The sequence below is a fragment of the Accipiter gentilis genome, chromosome 5 (assembly GCF_929443795.1).
Source record: "Accipiter gentilis chromosome 5, bAccGen1.1, whole genome shotgun sequence".
Taxonomy (NCBI): Eukaryota; Metazoa; Chordata; class Aves; order Accipitriformes; family Accipitridae; genus Astur; species Astur gentilis.
In genome coordinates this window covers 3,559,113-3,571,661 of record NC_064884.1, presented here as the reverse complement: position 1 = coordinate 3,571,661, position 12,549 = coordinate 3,559,113, and the positions used below count along the sequence as shown (strand labels likewise).

The following is a 12,549-nucleotide window of genomic DNA, read 5'->3' as shown; positions in this document are numbered from 1 at the left end:
CATACCTCTAATTCCCCTGTGCTAGATAGGGATTTACTTCTTTGCATCACTGGATTTACTCCCACTGAAGACTTGCCCTCGCAACTACCTTGACCCCTCCTCTCCGAAGTACCCTTCCTCCCTCTCTGTGGCTCACAAATACACACAACGGGCCCCTGCAGCTGAAATCAAAACCAAAGTAGCTCGCAATATTCACTGCACCCTCCAAGCATCTTCCCTATGCTGCATCTCTCAGCGCAGCATCATTTAACAGGAGGGGAGAAAGAACCAACTAAACAGAAGAGGCAAAATGCTCAAAGCAAAGGTCTTGCTCTCTTTGCTTTGCTGCCCGAGCCAGCCCCATCTCCTCCGTTCCCCAGGCAGCCCTCAGGGTTGTGACTCCACTAACGCCACCAAATGACACCTCCACGAGCACCATCCACGTCCCAGCCCACGAACAAGAGCCACACACGCTCTACAGCCATTGCACATTGAACGTTTCCACCCACCAGCCCCGAGACGGGCGTGCTTTACACAGCAGCGGATGACCCCAGCAGCCACAAACGGGGGAGGATTTTGCTGGCTGGGTTGAAAGCCGTCCAAGCAAAGGTATCGCTGGGGCAAGGCAAATGAGGGTCAGCTTCACATCGGCCTTGGGGCCAGGAGGGGACAAGGGACAAGGCCATCCCTCGATGCCGCCTGCCAGCCCAACATTGTTTCACCCCCCTGTCCCCAGAGAGTAAACCAAGGTGCTCAGCTCCTCCAGTGATGAAGGCCAGAAAGGGCCCTGGGAGAAACCTGGGAAGCGAAACTCTCCAGCCCACGCCAGAGAGAGTGCCTTGGAAACACCGGTGCCAAACCAATTTCATTTCACAACATCCCAGGAACAACTCTCCTGGTACTATTCATTTTTAAGCAGACAAGGAAACAAAGGCAAAGAACAAGGGGATTTTCCCAAGCACACCAGGCAGCTGAAGAGCCCCGAGATTAAGCCTCTTCCATCCCAGGGCAAGCACAGAGCTCCTGGGCTTTGCCGCTTCTGGACTACACCATGCAACCTCCAGGTTATCGAGCATCCCTATGCATGAGAGCAAGGGTTTTCCCAATCAACCCTGGGAAGGTCTTCATTTCCAGCTCCTACTTCGAGGAAACTTCTCGCCAGGGAAGGGACCAGCGCAGAGACTGGGCCAGACAAAGGCCTGGGAAGATGAAGAAGGTGGGAGTGAGCTGGGGTGAGCGGCCAAAAATGAACTGGGCTGCCCCATCAGCTTCAGTCATCCCGATCCCAAAGCCAAGGCTTGTCCAGGATGGGGATTATGTCACCTATTGGGCTCAGCCTGGAGAGACGGGAGAGCGGGCAGGGATAAATCAGAGCGGCTGGAGGTGCTCAGATTTGCCCAGAGGAAGGAGCTTGGAAACCTCAGCGAAGACTGGGGGGAGAGAGGCTGAGACACTCGCGGCCCTCGCATCCACCCCGCGCGCAGCATCCGGAAGCTATTAAGGAATTACTGCCTCTCTGGCCCCGAGCCTTCCCCGGCAGAAGTGCCTGGGAGCAGATGGTGAAAGGGCTGATTGAATTCGGCTGCTCAGGCCAAGAGGCTATTAGGAGGAGACGTAAATGGAGGAGGGGGTGGAGGGGGTGTCATTTGGCAACTCAGGAGCCGGGAGCCCTTGCCAGGAACTCTGGGAATCCTCCACCGACCGTAACAAGCTTGGAGGAGCTTCGGCAGGGCTCTGGATGGACGGCTCGGGGGTGTGAGCCTTCCTGCTGCCCTCGGTGGCTCAGCCCCAAGCTCCTGCTGCTTAGGGGCTGGGGAGAAACCGTAAATATATGGGGAGCAGGAGCCACAGGCTGGTTCCTCTCCCCAGACACCTTCATCTCAAAAGGCAGCACGGCCACCACGGTGGACAGGCACCCTTCCAGGGAGGCAGGACGCCTGCAGACACCTGTGTCCCTGCAGTCACAGCCCCAGGATCCGTGCGCTCCAGAGCCTTGATGCCGGTTGTACGAAGGAGGTATGAGAGCTGTCAGCTCAGCAGCCCTGCTCGCCTACGGGGTCAGCCTTCCTCCCAGAAAAATGCAGGTTTGCAAAGATCCTTGATTCCCAACCTGGTCTAATCCCACCCCATCCCCAGCGCCTGTGGAAAGGCACTGGGCATGGGACCAGACCTCCCAAAGTGCCTTCAAAAGGCAACGGGACTCAAGTGACTCCGGATGGCAAGGAGGTAAGAAAAAAAGGCCAGGGCGAGAGACACACATAGGATGAAAAAAAGCCAACAGGCAAAAAAAGCGTAAATAGCATTCACAAGTCACCCACGGTGCCAGCCCTGCTGAAGGTAATGCCAGTGTCCAAGCAAAAACACTGATGAATAACTGAAATTGCCTGGGGATGAAGGAAGGATTTAAATCCGTCCCTGGGAAGTGGGGGAAGAAAAAGGAGGAATGACCCAAAAATCAACACAACCCCAAGCTCTGGGCTCCCCGCCCTGGCAAGACAGCTCCAGCTCCCTACAGCCCTGTGCCCCCAGGGGGACAGGCACCGGTGCCAGGGCCCTCACGACGCCCTGTCTCCAAATTCATCCCTCTTTTTCCAACGGAGAAAGGTCCAACGAGTCCCCCTGGGCTGCCTTGGCTGACTGCCCCGGCTCCCCGAGGTTGGGAAATCAAGGAGCTTCGTCAGGGCTCTGCCGGAGGGGCCGGCACGGAGCGCTCCATGACCGTAAGGGGATCTTTTCGGAGCAATCTTTTCCGAGACAAGTCATGAGATTATTTCTTGCCTGGAATTTGCTCCCGCGGCTCCCATCAGCCCCGGACTGCTGAGTCAAGAGACCGCCAGGGCTGTGCCCTCCAGATGAGTAAATAAATTGCCATGGGGAGTGGTGGGGCAGCTGGGGGGGGGGGACGGCGCCCCGGTTCGGCACCGGATGGAAGGAGGGAGGGGACCCGATGACTCCTCAAGCCTTCGGCCAGGGACGCAGCCCAGCTTGGCAGCCGGCTTCGCTGCTGCTTTGCAACGCACCGAATTAGTCACCAGATTAGCGAGCGCAGTTACACACGCTGGCGCAGAGCTCTTTAAAGGCACACTATCCCTCCCCTTTGCTTTTCTTCTTTTTCTCTGGGGTTTTTTTCCCCCCCCTTCTTCCTTTTTTTTTTTTTATTTGAAATTTTTTTTAGGCCTAACTCCAGCTTTCAATGAGTGCTTAGGACCAGCAGCCAGCAAACTCCTGGGGAAGCCGAGGAAGAGGCAGTCCTCAGTCATAGCCTGAAGATGCCAAATGGCTTGGGCTACCAGCAAGGGGGCTGGTCCAGCCCAGGACCAGCTCAGAGCAGAGGCAGCCCCCTGCTCCCTGCCAAGCCCCCTTCCCTCCTCACCCTGTTGACATTACGCTGGTCCGGCGGGCAGCCAGGTCACTCTATAGGATCCATATGGCCCCGGCTGCTCGGGGCTCGGCTGTTTGAAGCAGGAACGCGCGAGAGTCATCCAGCTCGAAGGCAAAACAGGCGCACGGCCGGGGCCTTTCAAGTTGCAAGCTTTAGAGCCAGCTTCAAATCTGGAGCCGCTTAAAGGGATGGAAACCAGCCCCAGTGACTAACCACCCTGCCGGGTCACGGCTACTGTGACAGCTCCGAAACCCCACTGCTGACGCTGGAAAGCGAAACTTTCCCAGCGCTGCAGAGGCACCGGGCTTCTCAGAACCGGGGACAGCCCTCTGACATCAAGCCCAAATTTCTTCGTATCCCTTCGAAAGGACGGGTCCGGGAAACGCCATGGGCTTGGGGCATGGGATGGGAAGCTACGATGCTGCTACCAGCCTGCCGGACTCATCTGCTGCCTGTGGCTGATGCTGGAGATTGAGTAAACGACTTTTTCCCCACTTCTGGCTGCAAACAAGGAGGAATTGCATTTACTGACCTCACGAAGCGGTCTGGAGAGACAGAGCGGTTGGGTAACATGCCTTGAGCATTTTAAAAGAGAAAGCACTTGGCATTGCATTTTAAAACCGCTTCTAACAATAATGTGTAAAAAAAGAAGAAGAAGAAAAAAAAAAAAGACCCAAATTTCACGTGTTCCACTACATCTTTTTTTAATTTTCCAGTGGAAAAAGCCAGGAGTACTCAGCTTTTGCAAGTTGTTTCTTCTGATGGTTCAGGTTTCGGTAAACAATTTCTCAAAACTAAAAGGTAAAAAAAAAAAACCAAACAAAAACCAAACCTTGCTGCTTCCAGAACACTGACCAAAATTAAGTGGTTTTGCACAAACACATGCAGACACCTACGAAAAAAAAACTTTCATGTGGGTCAAAAAGCCACATTTTGATTATTGTGATAGATGGTGCTGACGGGGAGGGGGGAAAGCAACAGAAAACAAACCCCAAAGCGCTTCCCAGTGTCTGGCCCCAGTTTCTGGGGTCTACTGGCTGCAACGTCAGCGGCATCTTTCCCTTAGTCAGCAGTTTTATCCAGGGACCTCCAAGGACATCCCAGGAGTGGCAGCATCCCAGTGGAAATCCCAGCCAAGGACTCCAGCCACCATGAGGACATGCAACCCTCATCCTACTGTGCAAGACACTTCGTTCCTGGAGGGACACGGGGCTGTGCCATTTGCCTCCCCCACAGCCTAGCTCCCAGCCCAAATCAGTCAACCAGTACACTCAAACTGGAAAACCCAAGAGGCAGATGGGTCCTGGCCTGCCTGGTGCTGTGGAGGAGCCAGAGACATGCAGTATGGCTTAACGCAGACCGTAACAAAACCTAAGTACTGCAGGTAAAGGGAGACCTGGAGCACACGGCTCAGGATGCTCCCATGTCCCTGCCGCAGCGTAATGGGGGCACTGTGCCTCAGTTTCCCCTAAAACCAAGTCTCATCAAGCCTTTCTTCAACATCTTTCAGGGTCAGAGGCCCCAAAAGCATACTGCATTTAAAACAAGGCAAAGTCCCACTGGCTGCCTTCTCCTGCGCTCCCCACCAGCCATCTGAAGAATGCCTTGGAATCACGTCAAATATTTGAAATGAGATGGGGGGGCGAGGGGGCACAGAAAGGGGAGAGCTGGGGGAGCCGCTCCACTTTTGACTCAGTGTCTGGCTTCTTTCATCAAACCCACATTCCTACTCATGCCATCACCCTCCGGGAAAGTGCGACAACGTACATAATCCATGTGGAGCCAATTTAAAATCCCCTCCGTGTAAGAAAATGCATTTCGTTCATTAACAAGCTCTGAACGCTTAGCTGGGGTTATGAGCCAGCCTGCAGCTCCACAGCCACCCCAGCAACACGGTCTTCAGCAGGGAAGGTTTCCAATGCCCAGTCGTGTCCTACAGGAGAGCAATCCTCCCTGCAAACCCAGCCAGGGTGCTGGGGGATGCTGAGCCAGCGCGGCTGAGCCCACCACACACTTGTTGCAGTCTCAGTAACGCTGGATTTTCTGCACCAGCCACCTGAGAGGCAAGTCTCTGCCTCTTCTGGCTTCAGAGGAAAGGTTTAACCGGAGCAAAAAAAGCTGGAAAGCAGGGGATTGCTGCTGTGTCCAACACCAGCCACAAGATGATGGGGACAGGAATTACAGCCCCAGAACCCGACCAGCTCAGACCCAGACAGAGCCCTTGCGACTTTGCACATCCCAATCCACAACGGGGGCTGCCGCCAGCACACAGCAAATAGCTGAGGGCTCACGGTGACCTCTGATCTTCAACTCTCATTCCCAAACCAAAGGGAGCCACAAAAACAAGGGGATTTTCCTCTCTGGGAACGAAAGCTGCTATTTCTTCCTCGCATTTGTAATATTTTTCTGGCAGGTTATATTTATCCACAGGCGGCATGGCTACAGGAACCAGATGCAGGACTGAATGGCTGCGCTGCATCAGCACAGCATCCTGGCTTCTTGCAAACAACAGGTCCACCTGCACGGTGCACAGAGCAGGTCGCTGGATGGAGGGAGCCCAGGCATCAACAGCAATTTGAGGCACACCAAAAAATTGTGCATGGTCAGCAAGACCAGGGGAAGCGATTGGGAAAAATGTATCGCCTGCCCGGTCCTGCAGGTACAGATATTGCCCAATGACTTGATGCTGTTCACGGGACAGAAGAGCAAACCAGTTCTCAGATTTTTGCCAGTTGAGTGGGGAAAAAAAAAACCAAAAAACCTCAACACAAAAATGTGCAGTTTCATGTCACAGTTCAGAAAGAGGCAAGCAACGGTGGAGAGCTCTGGGTTTGCCCCCCATCTGGGCCTAAATAATCCAAAAGTTACTCTGAGCCACCCACCACATTCAACAAGGGAAGAGAACGACTTAGAGCACTTCTGAATGCAAGCGCCAAGAGCTTTGCCTTCATCTAAACACACGCAGCCTTGCAGAAGCTCAGGCTTTGCATGCAAACATTTGCAGCCCGTTAATGTTACAGGCTTTCAGATCCGGCTGGTGTCTACAATCTAGATATGAAGGCTGAGCCTTTTAACCAAATTACAAACTGAAACCACCCTGATTTATTTTTTTTGCCACCTCTCTGGACCTGACATCAAACTATGTATCCCCTCCCTTGCTCAAGGAGATACTCAGGCGGGTAAAGGGACTTGCAGATTTGCACATTTTCACATAATTACCACCAAAGCCTGCAGCAGTCACAGGCACAAATCCTCAAACCTGGGGAAGCTGGGACAGACAGAAGAGAGTTGATCTATAAGCTTGGACGTGCAGGGCTATACAGCAGGACTGAAGCCAGCTTGCAAGGGTCGCCTTCGCATCTGAGACCACCAGAGAGCTGTTATCTCTGGAGCCATCTCACAATTTTGCGATCGGCAGGACTCTGCGCCCCCCCCCCCCCTCAAATTCCACTGCACCTGGGAAAAATGTAGGAGCTTGTGGGAGAATCAATAAATATTTATTGTTTAACCAGCAGTATTTTGACTGGAGATGTAAGCATGGCCCGATGCCAGCGAAACCAGAGCCTTCTTGGCCAGCGCTGCAAATTTTTTTCTGTATCTAGTTGGAAGATTATAAACTACACAATGAAGAAAAAAAAAAAAAGAAACATAGGCAGCGAGCAGCTTAGTCACGGAAGAGGAACAAAAGAGCTGAGATGTATAACTATGTTGTGGGTTAAAAAAAAAAAAAAAGGGGGATGCAGGCCCAATTTTTGGCTGCGAGACAGCTGTACAGTTTGTATCAGCTACAGATTTGTCCCACTGGCTTCTGCAGTGATGAGGCTTTATGCTGGATCAGAGCATGTATCCCTGGCTTCAGTGGAGCTACACTGATTTGGACAAGCTGCAAACCGGCCCGTAACTCACAGCCAAAAAGCAAACCCGGGGCATCAGGTCTTGACCTACGGAGGCACAATCTTGCACCCATAAGGGAGACCCCAGTTTCCATGGGGATCACCCAGCCTCACAGTGCAATGAAGTCACTCCCTGGCTCCAAGGGCATTTTAATGCTCAAGTAAGGCAGACCATCCCTTCCTTCTTCACTTCAATTAGTCCCCTGGCACCATCCTACCAAGCACAGGTCTTCCCCCCAGCAAAATTTGTCAGTCTGGAAGATGCCAGCAGCTCCATCCTTTGGATCCATTCCAGGGACAGCAATGACACTTGCTCTCCTAAGTCATGTAATTTGCTCGCCTTGTGCCCATGCAAGGACCAGCTGACAGTGCAAAAAGGAAAAGACCTTCTTTCCTTGTCTGGGACAAATCCACCTGAATTTGTTCCTTTCTTCCCCAAAATCCCAACTGATACCGGTACCGGTACTGAGAACATCCATTTGGGATGACAGATCTGCAAGTTTACACTGCTAAACCGTGTTCAGACCAAAGTCTGGTCTTGCTCACACCCACCTCTTCCCTGAGTGCCTGAGACATATCTGCTCTCACCGAAACAGCAACTTGTGAAGAACACCAAGACACCTTCCATTTTACCTCCGGCATCAAACTGTCATCCCAAGGTCTAACCACAGGACAACTTTTGCACCCTAAACCCTGTCCCTGCTGCCGCCCCAGCTCAGCCACACGGCAGGGATCCATCCAGGAGGATGCAGTAACTGCTTTTTCACAGCAGCATACTCAAAAGCTGGCTCCCCTGGTGAAACTCGGCGTGCCACAGACCCATCAGAGAGCATGCACACTCCCAGCTACTTGCTGCCTGCCTGCCAGCAATCTGCTATGGATTTGGGAGAGTGGGATGGCATAGGACGTGCTCGTCAGCTCACTTTGGACAGCTCAAGCACGCATTCCAGCATAAGACCATGTTATCCCTTCATTTTATAAGGCCTATCAAAGCATGGCACGCTGTAATTACATGGCAAATTAGCAGCCACTTCATGTAACAACACTGTAATTACACAGTTGTTACATGCTTTGGGGAGTTCATGATGAAAAAGTGAAAGGAATGGGGCATTGCTCCTTTTTCCTGGAAATCTCACTCCCTGTACCCAGGTTAAAAATGCTGTAGTCAGGGATGTGCTTTAGCGGGTGTATCCCTGAAGGAAAGGTCTATGGAGTTGCCCTCTTTCCACCTCTTTTCGCAGCTTTGTCCCTTAAGTAGACAGAAGTTAACACTAAAAAAGCTGGAGCTGGTGGCAGCCAGGTCCAGACAGTCCCCTCCCTCCTGGGAAACTCTCCTTTCCCCCATCCTAGCTGGATACCACAGTAATGGGCATTTTGTAAGTGCATAGAAAGATAATTGCTCTTTTTCAGTTCAAATTCTCACCTCCTCCACAGGCAATCAGCATCGAAAATGCCAGAGGAGCCCAAAGCCCTCAATTTATTAGATTCTCACCCTTGTTGGTTGATGATTCATGCCCACACAGAGCAATCCACAGCCAAAGCCGAGCTCTCACCTTTGCTGTTAATGCAAAAGTAAAAGCATTCAGAAAAGATGCCAGATGCAATTCTTTGCATCCCTGAAATCACTTCACCTTTCAGTGCTTGTTTCCTTTCCCCAGGCTTTGCTGGGCTTCCAGGCAAACACTCTGGCATTTTGTGTGTAAGGACAGGTAAATGCTGTGCCAGTACAACTGACGCGAAGGAAGGGACAGAGGACATCTGGAAGCAGAGAGGGAAATGCTGGCGTTCTGCTGCTGAGTTTCATCCCACATGTGAAAACATGACCATGCAAGCCACCAACACCACCGATCTCTTAACAGCAGCAGGGAAACTGAGTCACCCAGCGGCTGTCACAGCTGTAGGGACCAACCTGGAGTCTGAGTGCTGTGCAAGGATAACACAGGATTAAGCCTTCCTTTCTGGAAGAGAAGATGTTCCAAGTCCCTGTGCACTACTCTTATCCCCAACCAGCTCAGCAAACTGACGCCCCTTGAACGGGCTGATCCAGCTGTGACCCTATTCTGTGCGCATATATAACGACCTGGGAGCGAAGGTATGGCTGGAAACTTGCCCTCCCTAGACAAGACAGAGGGAAGGATGAAGCATCCCATCCTAAGACCATAATGAAGGCGCATTCAGACTCATAAAGCATTTTGCCATTTCCTTGCAGCAAGGCACTGCAGAAGAGGGTATGCATTTGCCAAAAGACTCGCTTCAAATGCGAACTCCGTTATTTGCCTGCATTGAAAGTGAAAGCCCAGGACAAAAAGACAAGATTGACCTGGCTAGGGGAAGGGGAAGGAGCGTGATGCAGGCAGGTCCTACATCTGAATATACGCTGCATAGAAACTGTCCGCTTCCCTGTACCCTGCAGAAACCACAGCACGAGAAATCTTGCTTCAGGTCTGACCCGACGTTGTCCCAAACCTTAAACAGAGGGAAAAGCTCTTGCCGGATAAAAATACACCCCTGGGATGCCACCCACGCACAGGCCAATGGAAACAACGCATCTGTCTCCCAGCTGTCCTTAGGGTACGCACGGGAAGCACTGAAACATGCAGGGTCCTTCCGTCTCCCAGCACTCAGGATTTCTACATTGCATACGCACAGACCAATTCCTCTTTTCATGCCAGGCAGGACCAACTCCACCACCGCACCTGTAACACACATCCAGAGAAAGGAAGCAAGAGGGGGAGTGGATGCAGGAGGATGGGGAGCCCAGCATGTCTGCCTCATCTGTGATGCCCAGCATCACCACCTGCCGTTACAGTCCTTCCAGGGTACCTTGCGGGACCCCTCGGGGCCAGCAAGTCAGCAGCTTCATTAGCAAGAAAAGTCGTTATCTCTCAGTACTTGGGAGTCCCAATTATTGCCAGCTTCCAGCAAGGGTTGCTGAGCTGCTTTTAACTCTGACCACAGAGAGCAAACACAGCTTTGCAGAACTGGAGGAAACAAATTGATTTGTGGAGGGCAGTGTTTACCAGTTGCAAGGTTAAGTTCCCGTTAGGGCTGATTTTCGCATGGTTTGGGTTTTTACTGTCTGACAAAAAGCCAGTAAACTAAGTCCCACCAACCCATTGGTGGATCAGTCACATATCTGCAATCAAAAGTCATGTTACCATCTACTCTTATCAGATCCTTATAATGAAAACCCACACACATACAACTTGTATATTAAAGGAGAAGGCCGCCACGGTGTTTTTTTGGCTCCTGACCTACTCATCTCACTCACACATTCTTGCTGGCAACAGCGGGGGGGAATTTGGCTTTGGAAGCTTTGTACAACTTCACATCCCTTTCAGGTTATTTTTAAACCCTTTGGACACACTACAAATCCCATCTAACTTTTACACGCAGAGGCCGCCTGCACGTGTGGGTTGGAGCAGGGTTTTATTTCAGGGGAGTGAGAGGGGGACCGTACTGTGCGGGCAATGCATCTCTGCAGTTTTACAGGGCATCAAGCACCTGGCACATTAAACATCTTGCACAATTGAAAACCTATGCCTGTAACGACTCTCCCTGCATAAGGTTAACCCTATGGATACTGTGAAGCAAATCTGCTTTGCTGCTTGCTGGCATGTAAACGAACAAGGGGCTCGACTCCTTCTCAGCCAGGCCGATGCCCATTTGGAAAAGAAGGACAATGGGCACATTTGGTGGCAGATTCAGCAACCAAAACCAAGGGCTGAAAGAGCCATCAGGGAGCAGTTAAGTCCTCAGATGCAGCCCAAACCAGAGAGGAGTAGAGAAAAGTTATGTATGTCCCCTACACATGGCACTGCTGGATCCCAGAAACATAAGCTAGCAGCATCCATACTCCTCTCAACATCAATCCGACCAAGCAAGAAAGCTTCAGCATTCTCTAAAAAGTTAGAGGGGAAATGAGGTTAAGCCAGCTAATTGACAACATTGACCTTTTTGGCTCACAGTGCTAGTGCAGCCACCAAAACAGAAGCGACTGCAGCTGAAGTCGATAGGGAGTCAGCTCTTTTTTACCTTTTTGGTTTTTGTTTTTCAGCGCTCTTCCTGCCAAAGTTTAAACTTTGGGTCAACTCTAAAAATTGCTTGCTGACATAAGCTGCAGAAGAGCTTTCAGAGAGAAAAGAAAATGAACTTAAGGCAGCGTGAAAGACCAAGTCCTTTCTTTAGGCACAAAGCAATTACATTGATCCAATGCTCAAACACCTAAACAACACAGACGCCTTTGTAACATGCTCTCACCCATGCCAGGAGACATGTAAATTTAAACAGATACTTTGGTCTGAACCGAAAAACAAACCCCACATCCCCCCAGCCCTGCTTCAATGGACCAGGTGTTTCGTCCTATCCCATTTTCTTCCCCTGCAAGCAGACTGCCATCACGACCTGCAGCTCAGCAGTGAGTGTCCAGTAACTTTTCTTTTAACCAAAGCTTTAGGAAATAGGCACGAACAGGTCCTCAATTCCACCAAAGCCTCTCATTTAACCTGCGTAGGTGCTTTGGAAAATCATTCTTAGGGTCCTCATTGCATTTTGAAGCCTGGCCCTTCAGAGGCCACACCTGAAAGCCAGGCTCAGCCTTGCTGTCAGAGGCACAGAGCACCACAACAGCTATAACCGGGGACCGGGTCCTCTCTATGTGCGGGTGGGTAGAGTGGGAAGACGGATCACGCGAAAGACGCTCTGTCCGCATCAGACACCGTGTAGCCCACCGGTGGCAGATCCCCCAGGCGTGTGTGCTGACTTACTGGAGCTCTCTGCAGACAAGCTGATCACTACACAAGCATTTATTTTAAGTCTAAGCGCCAACCCCTGCACCGCTCTGGCCCCCCTTGCACTCCAGCAGTCAGCTGTCATTTTATTTCCCACATGCAGCCTGAAATCATATGGCCTGGCAGGAGTTGAGCCCCCTTTCTGGGTTTCCTAGAAACTTGCAAACTGGCAAAGAAAACGCACAACTCTAATTTGATTTTCTTCGCTGCACAGGCGCTACACCAAATCCAGCAAACCTCCACTTCAGTGCAGTGGGAGTTACAGCAGGGAGGGATGAAGCAACAGGACTCATTTCCCCCTCCCTTGTAGCCACAAAGAGAACTTTTTTTTTCCCTGCAGGCCCTCGAAGCCCCATCCTCTACCTCGACTGAGCAAGGCAGAAATCAGTTGAGCGTCTGGGGTCAGCAGGCAGTCAGACGACATCAGTATGTGAACAACAGCCCTTATTATGGTAAAGGCTCAACTATTAGCGCTAACCACAGCCAGCATCAGCTAAACTTATCA

The 12,549-nt window shown here is 51.5% G+C and overlaps 1 protein-coding gene across 2 annotated transcripts in view; it reads right to left on the bottom strand.

Annotated features, from left to right (window-relative positions):
* Window positions 1-12,549, bottom strand: part of ETS1 (ETS proto-oncogene 1, transcription factor) — a 61,080-nt gene that overhangs the window by 35,195 nt on the left and 13,336 nt on the right. The gene's annotated exons all lie outside the window — the stretch shown is intronic.